Source organism: Amphiura filiformis, chromosome 19, assembly GCF_039555335.1.
Source record: "Amphiura filiformis chromosome 19, Afil_fr2py, whole genome shotgun sequence".
In the NCBI taxonomy this organism is placed as follows: Eukaryota; Metazoa; Echinodermata; class Ophiuroidea; order Amphilepidida; family Amphiuridae; genus Amphiura; species Amphiura filiformis.
This window is the reverse complement of record NC_092646.1, coordinates 53,535,624-53,551,900: the sequence shown is the minus strand read 5'-3', so window position 1 is coordinate 53,551,900 and position 16,277 is coordinate 53,535,624. Positions and strand designations below refer to the sequence as shown.

The following is a 16,277-nucleotide window of genomic DNA, read 5'->3' as shown; positions in this document are numbered from 1 at the left end:
CGCCTTCTTTGGCAATTAGAAAATACCGTTGTGACATAATGCTTACACCAACGTCAAGGGCACAGTCTTAGCTCTCAAATACTGTTTGTTCTGTTCAATTTGCTCTTTTTAATCTCGAGATATGTTTAGTTTTAAACAACGAAAGGGTAAAATCACAATTGTGCCACTTTTACTAGGGAATAGGGCTGGTACATGTAAATCAATGATAGCTGATGTTGATGCGTCTAATGCACTCCCCCTTCGCATTAGACGCATCAACACCAGCGCCAAGCATGCATTATTTTGTCTAATTTCATTAATTTGTCTAATTTCATGAACTTGTCAAAGTTCATTAACCTATAAGTGTGCAATATTTGTTTGTCTTTTAACATGTCTTGAATGACAAATGAGAACAGTATACCATGGTAAAATCATTGACATGCAGATGTATTTAATTTTACAGCAGAATGTGAAATATTTATTTATCGTTTAATTTGTCGTAAGTGGAAAAAGAGAGAACCATTATACCTTTATCATGATAAAACCATTAAAAACAATTATGTATTGTTGTGTAATTGATGCATTCTTTTGATTTCACGAAGGAACTCTTGATAAACTTGATGCTATCATTGATTTACATGTACAGCCCTCTTCCCTAGTAAAAGTGGCACAATTGTGATTTTACCCTTTCGTTGTTAAGTAAGCATATCTGAAGACTAAACGGCATTTGAGAGCTAAGACTATGCCCGTGACGTTGATGTAAGCATTATGTCACAACGGTATTTTCTAATTGTCACAGAGGGCACTTTTCACTTGCACAATTTTTTTTGAGACAGGCTGTAGGTATAGTAATTTCAGTTGGATTCACCATTACAAAGCAAACAGTGGATGGATGTACAGTAACAATACTGGGTGAGGCCTTTGGTTCCTTGTCAAAGTAATTGTGATTTTATCACAACCGAGAAACATGTGGCTGTGGACTTAACATAGTTTGGAAACAAGCTCTTCAATGCAGAAATGGTCAAATATTTACAGCTATTGCAGATAGGGTTGCCTTGCCCTAAATTCTCAGATCTTGTTTGTCAACCTGGAATCCTCTTTTTGGTGTTGGAGAAGTTTCCTGTTTACTTGTATAATATATCCTGTTGTTTTCCTTGTGGTCAAGGTGAATTTCTGATATCCCATTATCATTTCCTTACTGAAGGACACATTGGTCTATACCATGCATTTGAAACACTGCACGACCAATTTTTGTTGCTAAAAAAAACCGAAATGTGTGTGGCTTACATGCTACTGGAAACAAACTTTGTCTTTTTTTCAGCTTTTATAAAATCTCCTTTCCCTTATTGACCTTTTCGGTCAAGCATCAATCAAGTCTCGTCGTTGTTCAGCACTGTTTAACACCTCATGTCCAATGCGTCTGCATGATTTACTTGGGGGCAGCAAAAGCAGCCTTCGTGAAGTAAACCACACAGACGATGCGGATGCATTGTTAAACAGTACGAACAATGGTGAAACATGATTGAATCCCGGGGGACTCACTCACATGTAAAGGTTGTAAGGGTATGTACGGCGGTCAAGGGTCCCCTTTTCAGGCTCTCCGGCAGTTCCTTAAGACCCACATTTGCATCATGCTCCAGTTTAATGAACATCAGACACTGAAAATTTTAGGTCTTGAGCTCAAATTTTGGGGAAAAATAAAGTTTTTAGCGCCAAAGCCTGTAAGTTAGCCCAATTTTAGTTCACAGACCCCCACAAAAATGTTGAAATTTCAGTTCATCAAGCCCCTATTTTGCCCCAAAATCAGTTCCAGGGGTGTGAGAGGCCATAGACCAAAAACGAGGAAAATCACTAAAAACAGCGTAAAATCAGGGTAAAAACGCCAAATATGGGCTGAAAATAAAAGAAAAACACGTAAATTTTGGCAACAAAAAAAGAGGAAATCAGCTGAAAAGAGGAACTCTCACATCCCTGCAGTTCATAGAATCCCCAACTGTTCCCTGCAATATGGACAGATCAATACAAAGTTCACAATAAACAATACTCACTGGTCAGCAATCTTCCTTTTCTGCTCTTCAAGCAATTATAACATCACATTTTCCTGTCCAGTACATTATAGAATACTGCCTGGTACCTAGAATCAACAAATACATGCAAACTGAAAAGTAAACTTCAATTCACCTTTTTTTTTTTTTTTTCACTACGTTGCGTTGCAGTTGTCATCGTTTTGCTCTGCTAACTCCAATAGTCCAATTATGCCAGAGTCTAAGCGGAAAACTGAAAGCGAGACCATTTAAATGCAAGTTAATTTGCCAAGTAACTAGATAAAAAATATCTATGAATCGTTTTTTTTATTTTTTTTTTATTTTGACCAACTTCACCAAAAAAATATTTGAAATTTGGGCGAAAATCAGGCTTTTTTATGATTTTTATGAAAATTGAGCATTTTTTGACAATTTTTGGTGCAAATTTCTCAAATTTCAAAGTTGGTCAAAATTCAAAAATATATGTACCGATATATTTTTTTCTCAAAAATTAGCATTTTGGCCCAAATTTGACCTCACAGATGAACTCATCAAGTCTTTGCCATTCTAAAAATGTATACATTGAAAACTCATAAACACAAAGTTGTGCGGAATTCAAATTTTACTTCATGTTATCAGGAGTTATCCAGTTCTAATAACATGTGAAATGTATGCTTGGGAATGTAAAACATACTTCTTGTTATCAGGAACTTCTTGTTAAGAGGGTTCGTGTTAACGAGTTGCTAGGGGTAGCACAGAGGCTCTGGAAGATTTTGAATATTGGGGGCCCACAATTTTTGGCCTCCTTCGAGGTGCGAAACGCTGAAGGGGTGGGTGGGTATCCCCCTCCCGCGCAAAGCGTGGAAGCTTTTGAAATGCATACATTTTTACGAATTGCACATTACATTTTGAATTATACCCTAAAATTATGAATTTTACCTTAAAATTATGAATCTGACCCTAAAATTATGAATTTTACCCGAAAATTTATTAATTTTACCCTAAAATTATGAATTTTACCTCAGATTATTGGGGGGGCTCTAGGGTACTTGGGCCCCCTCACCAAAATTATCAGTTCCGGAGCCACTGTAGCATTAAGGCCCGAAAGTTGGGGGTTGTTTTCCCATGTTTTTCACTCCCGAGCTTGCAGAAAATTATGTACATGGGGTGAAAATTAAATCTCGGGGTGTGAAAAATATTATGCAGTGTAGTCAGGGGTAGGAGTATGGTCCAAAAGTAGAGGGTCAGAGTTCACCCCCGAGCTTGCACATATTCCCAATATAGAGGGTGAAAAATTAATATTTTTTAAATTTAGGGGGTCATTAACCCCTGTTCGGGGGTTAACGCTACCCCTGCTGTTTTATTCTTTAGACCAACAATTTAGCAGTTTCCATAATTCAGGAGTTCGTGTTATCCAGTTCTATGTGAAATGTATGCTTGGAAATGTAAAACATACTTCTTGTTATCAGGAACTTCTTGTTCAGAGGGTACGTGTTAACAAGTTGCTACTGTACTGTTATATTCTTTCTAGACCAACAATTTAGCAGTTATGAGGCCCAAAAGTTTCCATAATTCCACTGGTTACATCATTCTTTTAATCAAATGACAAGAATACTATAATAGATCTAGTATGTGGTATATAACCATGATATCATGATATAAATGACCAATAGATAAATGGCCGACTATGACTAGACTTCCAGTCTACACCAAAAGCTTACTTGCACAATTTTATCTAGTATTTTTGCTGGAAAATTGATGGGGGTGTTTAAAGGAAGATTTTGTGATCCTAGCATCCTCTTTTTACGACATTTTTCAGTAGATATCCACGAAAAAAGCTTATTCCCAAAATTTCAGTTGATTCCGATTTTATGTTGCTGCGAGTTATGCATTATTATATGTGTATTGCACTGCTCCATAGGCCACTGTTGTTATTTCGTTCTGGTATACCAGAACGAAATCCAAATTTGACGATATTTTTGCTAAACGAACTATATCTACAAGAAATTTTTGGTACGGTACATAAACATTGAATAGCCAGAGGTTTCCAGTCAATCCAGTGGTATAAAAATCTCAACTTTTTTTGAGAAAAGTGGGGGGATGAGGCTGTGATCACAAAATGCTAAAGGGGGTAAAATTTCCACCCCACCATGATTGTTCATAAATACTTTGGTGGGGGGGTTGGAAAAGTTGGAACCTTGGATGTCAAAAAAATTTTGATCCCCTAAAAAAGGGTGGATTTTTTTACCCCCCCTTCATGTCCTAAAAAAGAAACCAAAAATATACATCATTAACAATGGCATAGATTTCTTTTTGACATGGGTTGGTGAAAATTTCTTGAAGTCCAGTGAATCCAGCTGACAAAATAAGTTTATGGTACAAATGCGAAGCAAAAAATTTGCCATATTGAAGCTAAACTGGTGAAATTTGCACGAAGCGCAAAAAAATTGGCATGTTTTATTTTAAAATGACCAATACTTGGTTGGTGTTCCTCCAAAATACTCAGAAGTTTTAACTGGAGGGAGATTAATATGGGGTTAATTTTGGTTAGAAACCCATAGCCTATACAGGCGTCAACATTGGGAGGGGGGGTTGATTGTCTGAACCAACAATATATTGGGGGTCATTAACTCATTAGCTAAAATTACCGTTTGGAGTTATACTCATTGGAGTCATCGTGTTACACCCAAATTGTAAAGTGCGCACATTTTGTTGATTTGTAGCTTGAGATTACAAAATTGAATAGTTACATGCCTTCTCGTACATTTTACCCTCAAATTGTTTTGATCCCCCCTATTAGTAGGGACAGGCACATCTGAGCGAGGGCCAGAGTCTTAGCCAGAAATCAGAAACCACCCGTCCAAGCAGACACCAAAATTTGACCCTCAAATATAAAACAACTTGTCTATGCCCATGGAAGGGTCACTAGTGTCAAATGTCCTGATTTGGCCTTTACATGTCACTCTGAATTAGTCTCAAGTTCATATAACCTTAAAATCATCTGTTTTAGAGCTATCACATCTGTAAAATCCATTAAACCCACCCGTCTTAAATTAGATTAGGCCGTCTTAAAGACGGGTGGACGCATGGGTGGCTAAGACCTTGGCGAGGGCGCTATTTATTTTACTTGATAATAAAGCCCTATGAAAATATGTGCCATTTTGTGCCATTGAAAATGATGAATACCCGGTGGGTTCAGTTTGTATTTAAAGGTAGGACGTATGACCGTTCCAGGAATTGAAAATGACCCCTATTTCACGGGGAATCGAGGACATTTGCAGCAATTTTACCCCCTATTTTGCGCGAAATCAAGGATAATTTGCCCCCAAATACCTCCCCTATTTTTATCATTTTGAGGACGCGTTTTCATTTCACCCCCTTATTACGAGAAATCGAGGACATTTTTCCAAATAAATACCCTATTTTTACCATTTCAAGGACGCTTTTGAATTTCCCCCCCTATTTCACGGGGAAATGAGGACAATAACGAAAACTGTAGTCTTAGAAAGTCCTAGAAATACACCCTATTTTCCATTTCAAGGACAATTTTGCTCCAAAACACCCCTAATTTGGACAATCACGAACAATTTTGTCCTCGAAAATTCTGCGGACATTTCTTGAAAAGTACCCCTAATTGGAACCATCATGCGTACACATTGTCAGTGAAGACTGAACCCACCGGGGATGAATAAAACCAAAATGAATCGTTTTCAGGTGCTCTAGTTTGCGACAACAGATTCAATGCTTTAGGAAGCAGAATGCAACATTGACTTCACTTTTTAATATTTTTTTCTGTGAGACATGCCTTGGTGAAAATCACCGTTTTGGTCAAAAAAGGGTAAAAAAGGGGCATTTTTGTGAAAAAATTCTATTTTGACCCAAAATTCATCTTCTGACAAAAGGGAAACATGGTTTGACAAAAACTTTCATCCTTTTCACATAACAATTCCAGTTTACTTATTTGCTGGGAGAAAGCACTTTTTGTTATCGCTTGGGAAAAATCACTGTTTTAACCTTAAATGGGCCCAAATTGGCCGAAAAAATTTTACCACCCTTAAAATTGAATTTTCATACAAAATTTCACAGATTTGTTTGAAATGATAACATACATAATATTCAACAAAAATTAGATAAAATTATACAATGAAAACAAAAAAAATTGACAGGGGGCACAAAATGATCAAGTCCCCCATGCACACTACTATGGCAAGTCTTTAGAAAATGGCCCAATGCAATGTTCCGACAGTAGGCTAATTTCGTCATAACTTCACTTAGCAATACAGTAGAAGATTGGTTTTGGTGTCAAATTGTTTCTGAGAAGTTCTCTCTTCCAATATACAACAATTCATGTTAATAGAATTAATTTGAAATTTTTATGCCTGTCCCTACAAGGACTGAATTTTTTTTTGATCCCCCTTTTTAGGATCCAAAATTTTTTTGATCCCCAATATTTTCCACCCCCACCAAAGTATTATACAAATACAACATGTTTTGAGGGGAAGTAGTCAAAACTACTGGTCTCGAGGTGTTGGATGATTTGACTACTTCCCGACGCGACAGCGGAGGGAAGTAGTCAAATCATCCAACACCGAGTAGTTTTTACTACTTCCCCGCGTTTGCGTAATTGCACAGGCGCGGTGAAGTAGTCAAAATACCGTACTCGGACGCTGGCGTTATTAACCAATAAGATGTCTGGATTATCTAATAAATATTTATGAGGTATAGTAATTATGAACACTCCCTAGGCTTAACATGTTTAAGCTTACCTTTCTTCAATGCTGACCCCGGGATGCTGACACTGCTCAAATTCTTTCTTTTTTTATGTACACTAGTACAATTTCAAATGATGTCTTCAACTTGTGGGTGATTTGGTCTTTTATAAAATTATTAATAAGACTGATGTACCCAATTCTTACTATTCTTACTTCGACCAGCATGCAGTCAGTCTAGTTCACCACGTAAAATGGACAATGGACAGATAGTATCAGTTTGTGAATGAGGACATCGTATTTTATAGTTCCTTGTAAGTACTACAGTCAGTCTCAAAACCTGGTACAGCAGACGATGGAAGCTGCCATTTTTGTTTTGCTGAAAATCCCGTCAGATAATGGAGCACCTGGTTGTAATTGCTCAGAAGCGTCAGAACCACCATGTCAAACTTTAATGCTATGATTTCCCAGTCATTATTCCATAAAATGAATTAAAATTTTACGAAAGAAATTAATGAACAAATTGAAAATGAAAAGAAGAAAAATATTTAAAGAAATGAATGAAAAATAATAATTAGAAAATGAATGAAATAGGCCTAGTAGTGAGTAGGAGGCTATCGGGTTCCAATTTTCTTTGCTTTGCCGTAGGCCTAGTTGTTCGGCTCAAAAATAAAAGGGGATATTTCTGACAGTAAAAGCTAAGATTTTATGGCAAAGAAATGCTAATCGATTGAAGTCAATCAGAGTATCAGACAGGGCAAAAAATTTTCAAAGGTCATTTATTAATATTTTGAACATATTCATTTTGCTTGTTTGTTGTCTAACTGGTTGCTCCATGCAGAGACACACTTGGGTTCTGATGGGACCAGGCTCAAACAAAATGCTTAAAGTCTGAGCCTGTTGATCTAGGCCCTATGTGGAAAGAAAAGATATAGGCCCTAGGTATGTAACCCCATGTTGATGTGAAACTTGGACCAAAAATAGGATTTTCAATGATTGTTGGGTCTGCCGGGGGAAGGAGGCAAATACATACTTAGTGCCACCACTGATTCTGTCATAAAATTAGAGTCAAATTTTTGGAAGGTCATTTTGGGGTCACCCAGGGGTCATCTGAGGTCAAATTACTTCTGAGGTCAAATTACTAAAAACTGTTGTAGGCCCTATGGGCATGAAACTTGGTGGGTCCAGTCAACATTTAGAGCCAAATTTTTGGAAGGTCATTTCGGGGTCCATCTGAGGTCATCCAGGGGTCAGCTGAGGTCAAATTACTAAAATTGTTGTATGGGCATGAAACTTGATGGGTAGGCCTACAGTCATCATTTTAGAGCCAAATTTTTGGAAGGTCATTTTGGGGTCACCAGGGGTCATCTGAGGTCATTGTAGTAAAACTGTTGAATGGGCATGAAACTTGGTGGGTACAGTCACCATTTCGAGCCAAATTTTGGGAAGGTCATTTAGGGGTCACCAGGGGTAATATAGGGTCAAATAAGCACAAATTGTCGGATGGGCATAAAACTTAGTGGGTACAGTCACCATCAGCCAGGTAAACGCGCCCAGCCGAGAACCGCCAAATACGGGAAACCGCCTAGCTTAAGTTCTGTCATAATTCATCTCCTGATTCTATGGAGCCCATGAAGTGACATAAAAGAAACTCAAGTAACTCAGGGCCCGACTATAATTTGGTCCACTTCAAGTTCGGGAGTGACATCAATGCTTTTTCGCGATGTGCGCCGCAAGCGTGCCGACAAATCGCCCTGATTAACTTGACACGCGCGATTCACTGCTTAGGCCAACGAAATACGCACATACGTCACTGCCAAACTTGAGGTAACCAAATTATGTAACTCCTCCTCCCCCCGAGTAATATCTTAGGGCCCCCAAAATAGTACTTGGGCCCTGATTTAGTAACTAAGGGCTGTCTTAGTAACTCAGGGCCCCAAGATAGTAACTTGTGCCTGACTTAGTAATTAGTAACTCGGGCCCCAGAGACAGCAACTTACTTACTTAACAAATTATAACTGCTCCGTGCAGTATTTATATAATATTGGATGGCTTTATTTCGGGTTGTATGAGAATATCATTCATGGTAAGTGCAGTATATTCTCATACAACCCGAAATAAAGCCATCCAATATTATTATTAGCACATAAGCGCGTAAGTTGTAGTTCTGTATGTGAAATAGTTAATTTCCCGATGTTGTATTTAAAGTGCATCACATACTGGTCTATCTCGAGAAGCTTCAAGATAGACCAGTATGTGATGCGTCTAAATTCACGTTACCGTTCGCGAAATAGAGATAGCCCCCAAGATAGACCAGTATGTGATGCACTTTAAATACGATATAGGGAAATTAACTATTTCACATACAGAACTACAACTTTAGTGTAGTTTTAAGCAATATTGCATACGTAAATATAATTCAAGATTCCTCTTAAATAAATCTTACAAGTATATGCTTTAATTTAAAACCACTTTCATGAAAATCCATAGTCTAATTAAATTATAGAAAGGTAAACTTAATAAGATTTTCAATTGCGATTTTCTTGAAATGCGTGTTTTTCAAGATAGACCAGTATGTGATGCGTCCGACGAAATGAACAAATATGCTACAATTTTATTGAACCTTACCTCTGGAAAACTACATTTTCCCAGATTATTGTGCAATATATTATATATTTAAATTGTATGGCGCAGTTGTATACAGGTTACTGTATATTGGTTACTATATATTGGTTATAGATGGTACAGTTAACTCCACAACTTCAAAAATACGCACTCATCACAACAAAAGTCCTAACATTCCCAGCAACCAACTCCACACAACACAACCCTATAAAATACCTTCAACTATAAACTACAAACCAGCAAACATGAAACAATCCAATTATACCAAATCTACATTGCCTGCCCAATGCAACCAGCCAAAAACCTGTCAATAGCACCAAACCAGGGGCGGATCCAGGATTTCGAGAAAGGGGGGGCACACCTTAAAATTATGAAATGGCCGTGAGCGCTTGCGCGATGCAGGGGGGTGTCTGAGGGGGGATGTGCCCCCTCAGAATTGAGAAACTTTTGGAAAATGAAGACCCAATTGAAGCCATTTAGTGGACCATTTTGTCACTATTATTGTGTAAAATTTTAGTTTAAAAAAGCCGAAAATTTGCAAAAAGACGGCCCAATTGAAGCCATTCGTGGACAAGTTTTGACCTCTTTTGTATAAATTATTGCTTTATATGTACCCATAACGTTGCGCGCTATGGGGGGGGGGGTGTCTTAGGGGGATGCCCCCTCAGAAATGAGAAACTTTTGCCAAATAAAGGCCTAATTGAAGCCATTTGGTGGACCATTTTGTCACTATTATTGTGTAAAATTTTAGTTTGAAAAAGCCTAAAATTGCAAAAAGACGGCCCAATTGAAGCCATTCGTGGACAAGTTTTGACCTCTTTTGTATAAATTATTGCTTCATATGTACCCATAAGTTAACGTTGCGCGCCATGGGGGGGTCTAAGGGGGATGCCCCTTAGAAATGAGAAACTTTTGCAAAATAAGGACCTAATTGAAGCCATTTGGTGGACCATTTTGGCACTATTATGGTGTAAAATTTGAGTTTGAAAAAGCCGTAAATATAAAATTTGCGAAATGACCGGCCAATTGACTGAGCCACCTTTTTTCACTGTTATTGTATAAATTCAGAGTACTGGGTGTGAAATACAGAAGCGAAAACGGGCAGCTGTTTATATAGGCAGGGGGTGTCTGATGTTCCCCTCCGAAATTTTGAAATTTTGCAAAATGAAGGTCCAATTTTTACACTATACGAGAGTAGGCCTATATCATTGCTTTTTAAAACAAAACAGGGCCCGAACTCAATTTGCAAAATGTTACACTGACACTTTATAGGCCTAAGACTAGGAGATTCGCAATTTAAAGCATGCATGGAAGTCAGCATTGCCATGGAGTCCGTATTAATACTGACTCTTTGGTGACAAAATGTGACTGGGCCCTGCATCATCGACGGGCCAGCAGTAACCAACAAGCACTGCCTAAAAGAATCAGGCCTATACTAGTATTATAGTGCCTACTTCTGATAGACCAGACTGTGAGCTACTGTGCGGTTTATTTTGGCATGGGCCTACTAATTACATGCAATTTAACTTTTTCCCTTCTCCTTTTCTCTTCTCTTTTTAACATTTTTTCCCTCTTTCTCTTCTCTTCTCTCTTTTCCTCTTTTTTTTTGTTTTGAGGGGGGAAGGGGCGCCATCCCCTGCATCCGCGCCTGGAGAGTGCCACCCCGGTGTATGATACTCACTACAGATTTATTAGACTATAGGCCCGAAGATTTTCTTTCTTTCTTTCTTTTTACGTTGTTCCGTTTTCTTTTTTCTTTCTTTTCCTTTCTTTTTTCCCTTTCTTTTCTTTTCCTCTTTTCTTTCCCTCCTTTCCTTCTCTTTCTTTTCTTCTTTTTTATTTTTATCCGCTAAAAGGGGGGCACGGGCGGCTGTGCCCCCTCTAAATCAGCGCATGCACCAAACACACTAACAAATATCTACAATCAATAAGAGAGGTACACCACTAACCACTACATCTCAAATTAACTTGTCAGTACACCTACTTTGTGCAATTTCACTGGTGCTTATTTGAATTCTGCGATGTCTTGAAGTATTTTGGCAACTCAATTTTAGTATAATATTGTATTTCTAATGTATTTTATAGTGTTTTTTAAATGTGTTTATAATTATGTACTGTGTAATTTTAGTTCTTTTATTTGGTGCGTGTATAAGGGACCCCATCTAGTGGGCCTTCGTGTCTGTTCGGGGGTTGCCCTTTTGCAGCGCACACCGCAATTTGATATTTTTATGTGCAATGAAGGTAAACTAAACTACACTCTTTATCACAGCCCTGCCAACAAACTAATAAAAATTAATAACTGCACTTACAAACAACATACCAAATAAAACCTGCACACAACCACCAACACAATGAATTTCAATTCCTGCCCATAACCCATAATAAATGTGCTACAGCACCATTGGTGCTCTTGTTATTATATAATATGAAGCTTTTTCTATGCGTTTTGAGTACCAAAGTATCAAACTAAACATGCTGGTGCCATTTGGAATCCAGTTGATTAGTGTAATCATTTTCATCATGTTTGCCGGCGGTACAAAACAACAAACTGCGTAACTCAATCAATTAAGCCTGCTTTGCTTTCTCTGCACGCGAGGTATGTCTCGTAACGAGCTACGAGTTGCGAACGACAACGCAAAATGTGCGCGCCCGTTCAGTATCAAAATATCTTGCACGGTGTTACCGTGCAGTATTAAAAATTTGTGGTATAGCTAAAAGCTTCTTATTATACAAGAGCACCAATGGTGCTGTAGCTCATTTTCCCTAATTAAATATGCAAATTAGCTAATTAGCTAATTAATATGCTTAACATTTGAGTATTTTTGGTTCCTATCAGTTACTTTGTACCAAGTTTTGAATTTCTATGATCTTCACAGAAAAACCGATTACACCTGTCTCACCTTAATATAAAGCAGGGCCAAATTTTTACAAGCTGCATAGATAACAATAATGTTAATTGGACCACTAAGTACTTATCTTGGAGACAAACAACTGGGTGAGAAGGAAAACAAGAAACAATTATATTGAGGGTTTAGGACCATACACTGCAAACCCAAAGTGCCTATATTTCAGCAGATCCTCTAAAATTGGTTTGGCAGTAACAATGAGGGATTAATTACTAAATATAGGCACAAATTTAGACCACTATTTGGGGAGTATACAATCCAGAAGATCAGACCTCAAATGTAGTCTGATAAATAGACTCAAAATTAGACACTATAGAACAAAATTCAACATCTCTTTTACAAAATGAAACGGCATCGCCAGATCATGGAGTTTCTACAGTGTTTGTAATATGATCAGCACCACAAACAGTCTGCAAAGGAGACTATTCTATGAAATTTGGTAAACATTTTCGTAACAAAATGCTCTAAAAATCACACTTTCCGTCCGAATTTTCCTTGCTAAATAAGTAACAATCATGAACGATCATGCAAAGATCGCTCCCTCAAATTACCAGATCCATTGCTCAAACGATGTAGCAAGAGAAAGTAAAAAACATACAGAAATATGGACCATGCCTATAATAGTTCATTGCTTGCGCAATGAGCTAATAATAGTACATTTTACGATCGGCGAGCATAGTACATGCATTGTAGGCGCTGGACTGACATCGCAATTTTCTTCGTATTACCTCATTTGTTTGGCTTGAAATTAAAAGGGGATAATGTGATCAGTGAAAACAAACATTTAAATAGGAATCTATGCTTGTTTGAAATCACACAGTATTGCTTTGCACCCAAATAAATTAGGCTATCCTAGTGGAAATCCATAAACCCTCTATGGAAGACATATCCTTGATTTTCCACAAAAGGAGTGTGAATTTCAAATTGGTGACTCCATTTGAAATTTACACCCCCTGTGTAGGATATTAAGGAATGTATAGGGTGTCTGGATTTCAAATGTAATCACCCAATGCTGAATTGTAGGTACATTTGGTGCTACCTTACACTGGCTATTTTGAACAAATGGACACAAATGCAAATCATGTAACTGAAAGTAAAAAGAGACATTTATTTCATTTCTCTCAAATGTATTTTACATAATTAGTGTATTAATGTATTAATGTAATATATCAATTATTATACAAATAAACACTTTTTTAACAATATAGCCAATGAATGTAATTATTTGAATTACTTGCAATAATAAGAACATTACATGACAAATGTACAGTGCAGTTTCAATCTATAAAATGCCCATAATTTTATATGTGACACAATCTGGTCCATGGGGGGGGAGTCAAAGGAGACATTAGAGAGCTTGCGAAATGAGCGTTACTTTAACTTTAACGTCTAGAGGATTATAGAGGATTATGTATTCAAAACCACCTTGGTTTTGAAGGGTTTTGAATACATAATCCTCTATAATCCTCTAGACGTTAAAGTTAAAGTTAAAGTAACATCATTTCGCAAGCTCTCTATTTTTTTAAATTGAGTTACAACTATTGCCTTTATACACAAACATTAGGCTATCATATAATGAAAACACCACAGGTCTAGCATACTTGGTTCCAAAGTTATCAAGTTTTGTGATGTCTATTTGCTTATGTATTTATTGTTTTTATACTCCATATTTTTGCCTTTATCTCAATTTCAAATTTGCCTGTTTGCTGCCTTTGGCCCCCATGGACCAGATCGTGTATATGGTTTCGGATACAGTGGGTATGTACAAGAGCCAGCGGGTGATCGCTGTACTGTAGTTTTACCTCCATCATCACATCTCTGTTATCTTACATGTCAGGATATTGAAATTACACATGATCAAAGTTATTTGATGAAAATAGTTGTTTTGATATGTTGGTTAAAGCAAATACAGATTTAGTATATCAGAAACGGTTACAAACATCAAATTGTAGCTTTGGATTATCTCCATAAAAATGTTTTAAGATGCGGTTGTCCACCTGCTTAGGATCAATATTTTGTTAGTATTTGAGCTCCCTGACATGCCTTAGGACTTCAAAACAGAAATCATCCAAGGGTTCAACAGACACACAATTGTTACTTGCCCGACTTCAACTAGACTATGTTTAAGGGTAATTTGTAATTCGTAGTAAGCAATGGGTGCATCTGCATCTTGATGTAGAAATAAGATGAGCAGTTTGTTAATAGCCTTGTTTATACCGGTACTTCAAAAATAAAACAAAATGTGCATACAACTATTAATGTTTTTAACTTATGACCCAATTAACATGACTTGAACCAAAAAGTGCTCACCCCATCAAGTCAACAACCCATGGAAAAGATTTTATAGGAAAGAAATATTTTTATGGAATGTAACAACATGGCTTTAATGGTTTCATAATATTATCAAGGATAACTAACTGTAATTTTTTTATAATATTTTTCCTATTTTTTCTTCTTCAAATTAACTGTGAATATCCTAGCACTTCAGAATAGGTCCATTGGTTCTCTAAAGTCGCAGAAAACTTTTGTTAAAAGGGGGGTGGGCAAAATAAACCAATTTTGCACATTATGTTTGATTAAAATATTGGATCCAAAACATAATAATAATAAAATTGGATGCTTTATGCCCAATATTTATTGTCTCGCTATGAGTTTTAAAATATTGGACTCAACTACCTCTCGTCCAATATTTAAAAAATTGTGGCTCGACCAATAAATATGGGCTCAATCGATCCAATTTTATATCAAAATTTGCTGCAAAAAAGGGACATTTATGCGATTTGGGGTTCTTTGCCTCAAACTTGGGGGGGGGGGGCAACAAAATATTTTGGCGGGCAAATCCCCCCTTAGCGCCGTCACTGCATTTACCATAGCATTATATATGCTGTAATTTTTGTCTACATGAAGGGATACTACACCCTGGCCAATTTTTTTTTTGCGCCTATTTTTGCATTTTCTCAAAATTTATAGCGCATTGGTGACAAATACGATATGTATATTATAGGGCAAGGACTACAACTACTGCACTGAAAATTCAGCAACTCAAGGCAACTAGTTATTGATTTATTGATCAAATATTTTTGACTGTAACTCCACAGCTGTTGTCTGTACTGAAACAATATTTCCAGTGCAGTAGTTGTAGTCCTTGCCCCTATAATATACATATCTTACTTGTCATCAATGTTCTATAATTTGTGAGAAAAATGCAAAAATAGGCGAAAAATTGGGCAGGGGTGTAGTACCCCCTTAAACAAACATAAATAGCTTGAATTGTACATGTATTCTATTATCCTTTTTGAAATGAGCATAAAGTCACATGTTGGGAGTTTTGAGATGTTCCAACTGTTGAGTTGATGTTCTTTTCAAGACACCTGTATTTGTGAATGGGGACAGAATATGCTCAAACAAAGAACATCAACTCAATAGTTGGAATGTCTCAAAACTCCCAACTTGCGACTTTACGCTAAATTTACTCTAAATTTTGTGGGAGCAGATCACATATAAAGCAATACTAGTAAAAAGTTCACACTGATAAGTCTAAAGCTCATGGAGTCATGCACCAGAATAAACACAATGGGAATGTATGGAGTATAATACTCACTATAACTACATTGTATAAGACATAATGAATAAGTGATATAGGAAGAGTGATCAGCGCAAACCGTCACAAGCACCAGACAATATCATCCTCTGAAGTTCCGGTCCATGAAAGTATCATCAAATGTGTACAAATACAGTTTTTTTCCAAATACCATATCAGAATGGAATAACCTACCATCATCTGCTCTAGAGTCTTGTAGTATTCAATACTTCAAAACTGCACTATGTAATAATGTAATGTAACTTAATGTTTAATCTGTATTCTCGTAAAAGTATTTGTGTTTTCATCGTAGGCCATTTTTCTTCTCAATTAGATGTCGCTTTTGCGATTTTATTGAGTATTTGTTTAGATTTAGATCAGTTTTACCAACCCAAAGTGTTAATGGTTACAATCTAACTAGACAACATATTAACAAAATCTTGGCCAACTCACA

The 16,277-nt window shown here is 37.0% G+C and overlaps 1 long non-coding RNA gene across 1 annotated transcript in view; it reads right to left on the bottom strand.

The window, feature by feature from the left end:
- Nucleotides 1–7,029, bottom strand: part of LOC140141494 (uncharacterized) — a 37,725-nt gene extending 30,696 nt beyond the window's left edge. Inside the window, exons 1-2 of the long non-coding RNA XR_011857422.1 lie at nucleotides 6,770–7,029; nucleotides 2,028–2,113 (exon numbers count right to left, since the gene is read on the bottom strand). This is a non-coding gene — a long non-coding RNA (uncharacterized lncRNA). The remainder of the gene's footprint in view (nucleotides 1–2,027; nucleotides 2,114–6,769) is intronic.
- Between the last annotated feature and the right edge of the window lie 9,248 nt (nucleotides 7,030–16,277).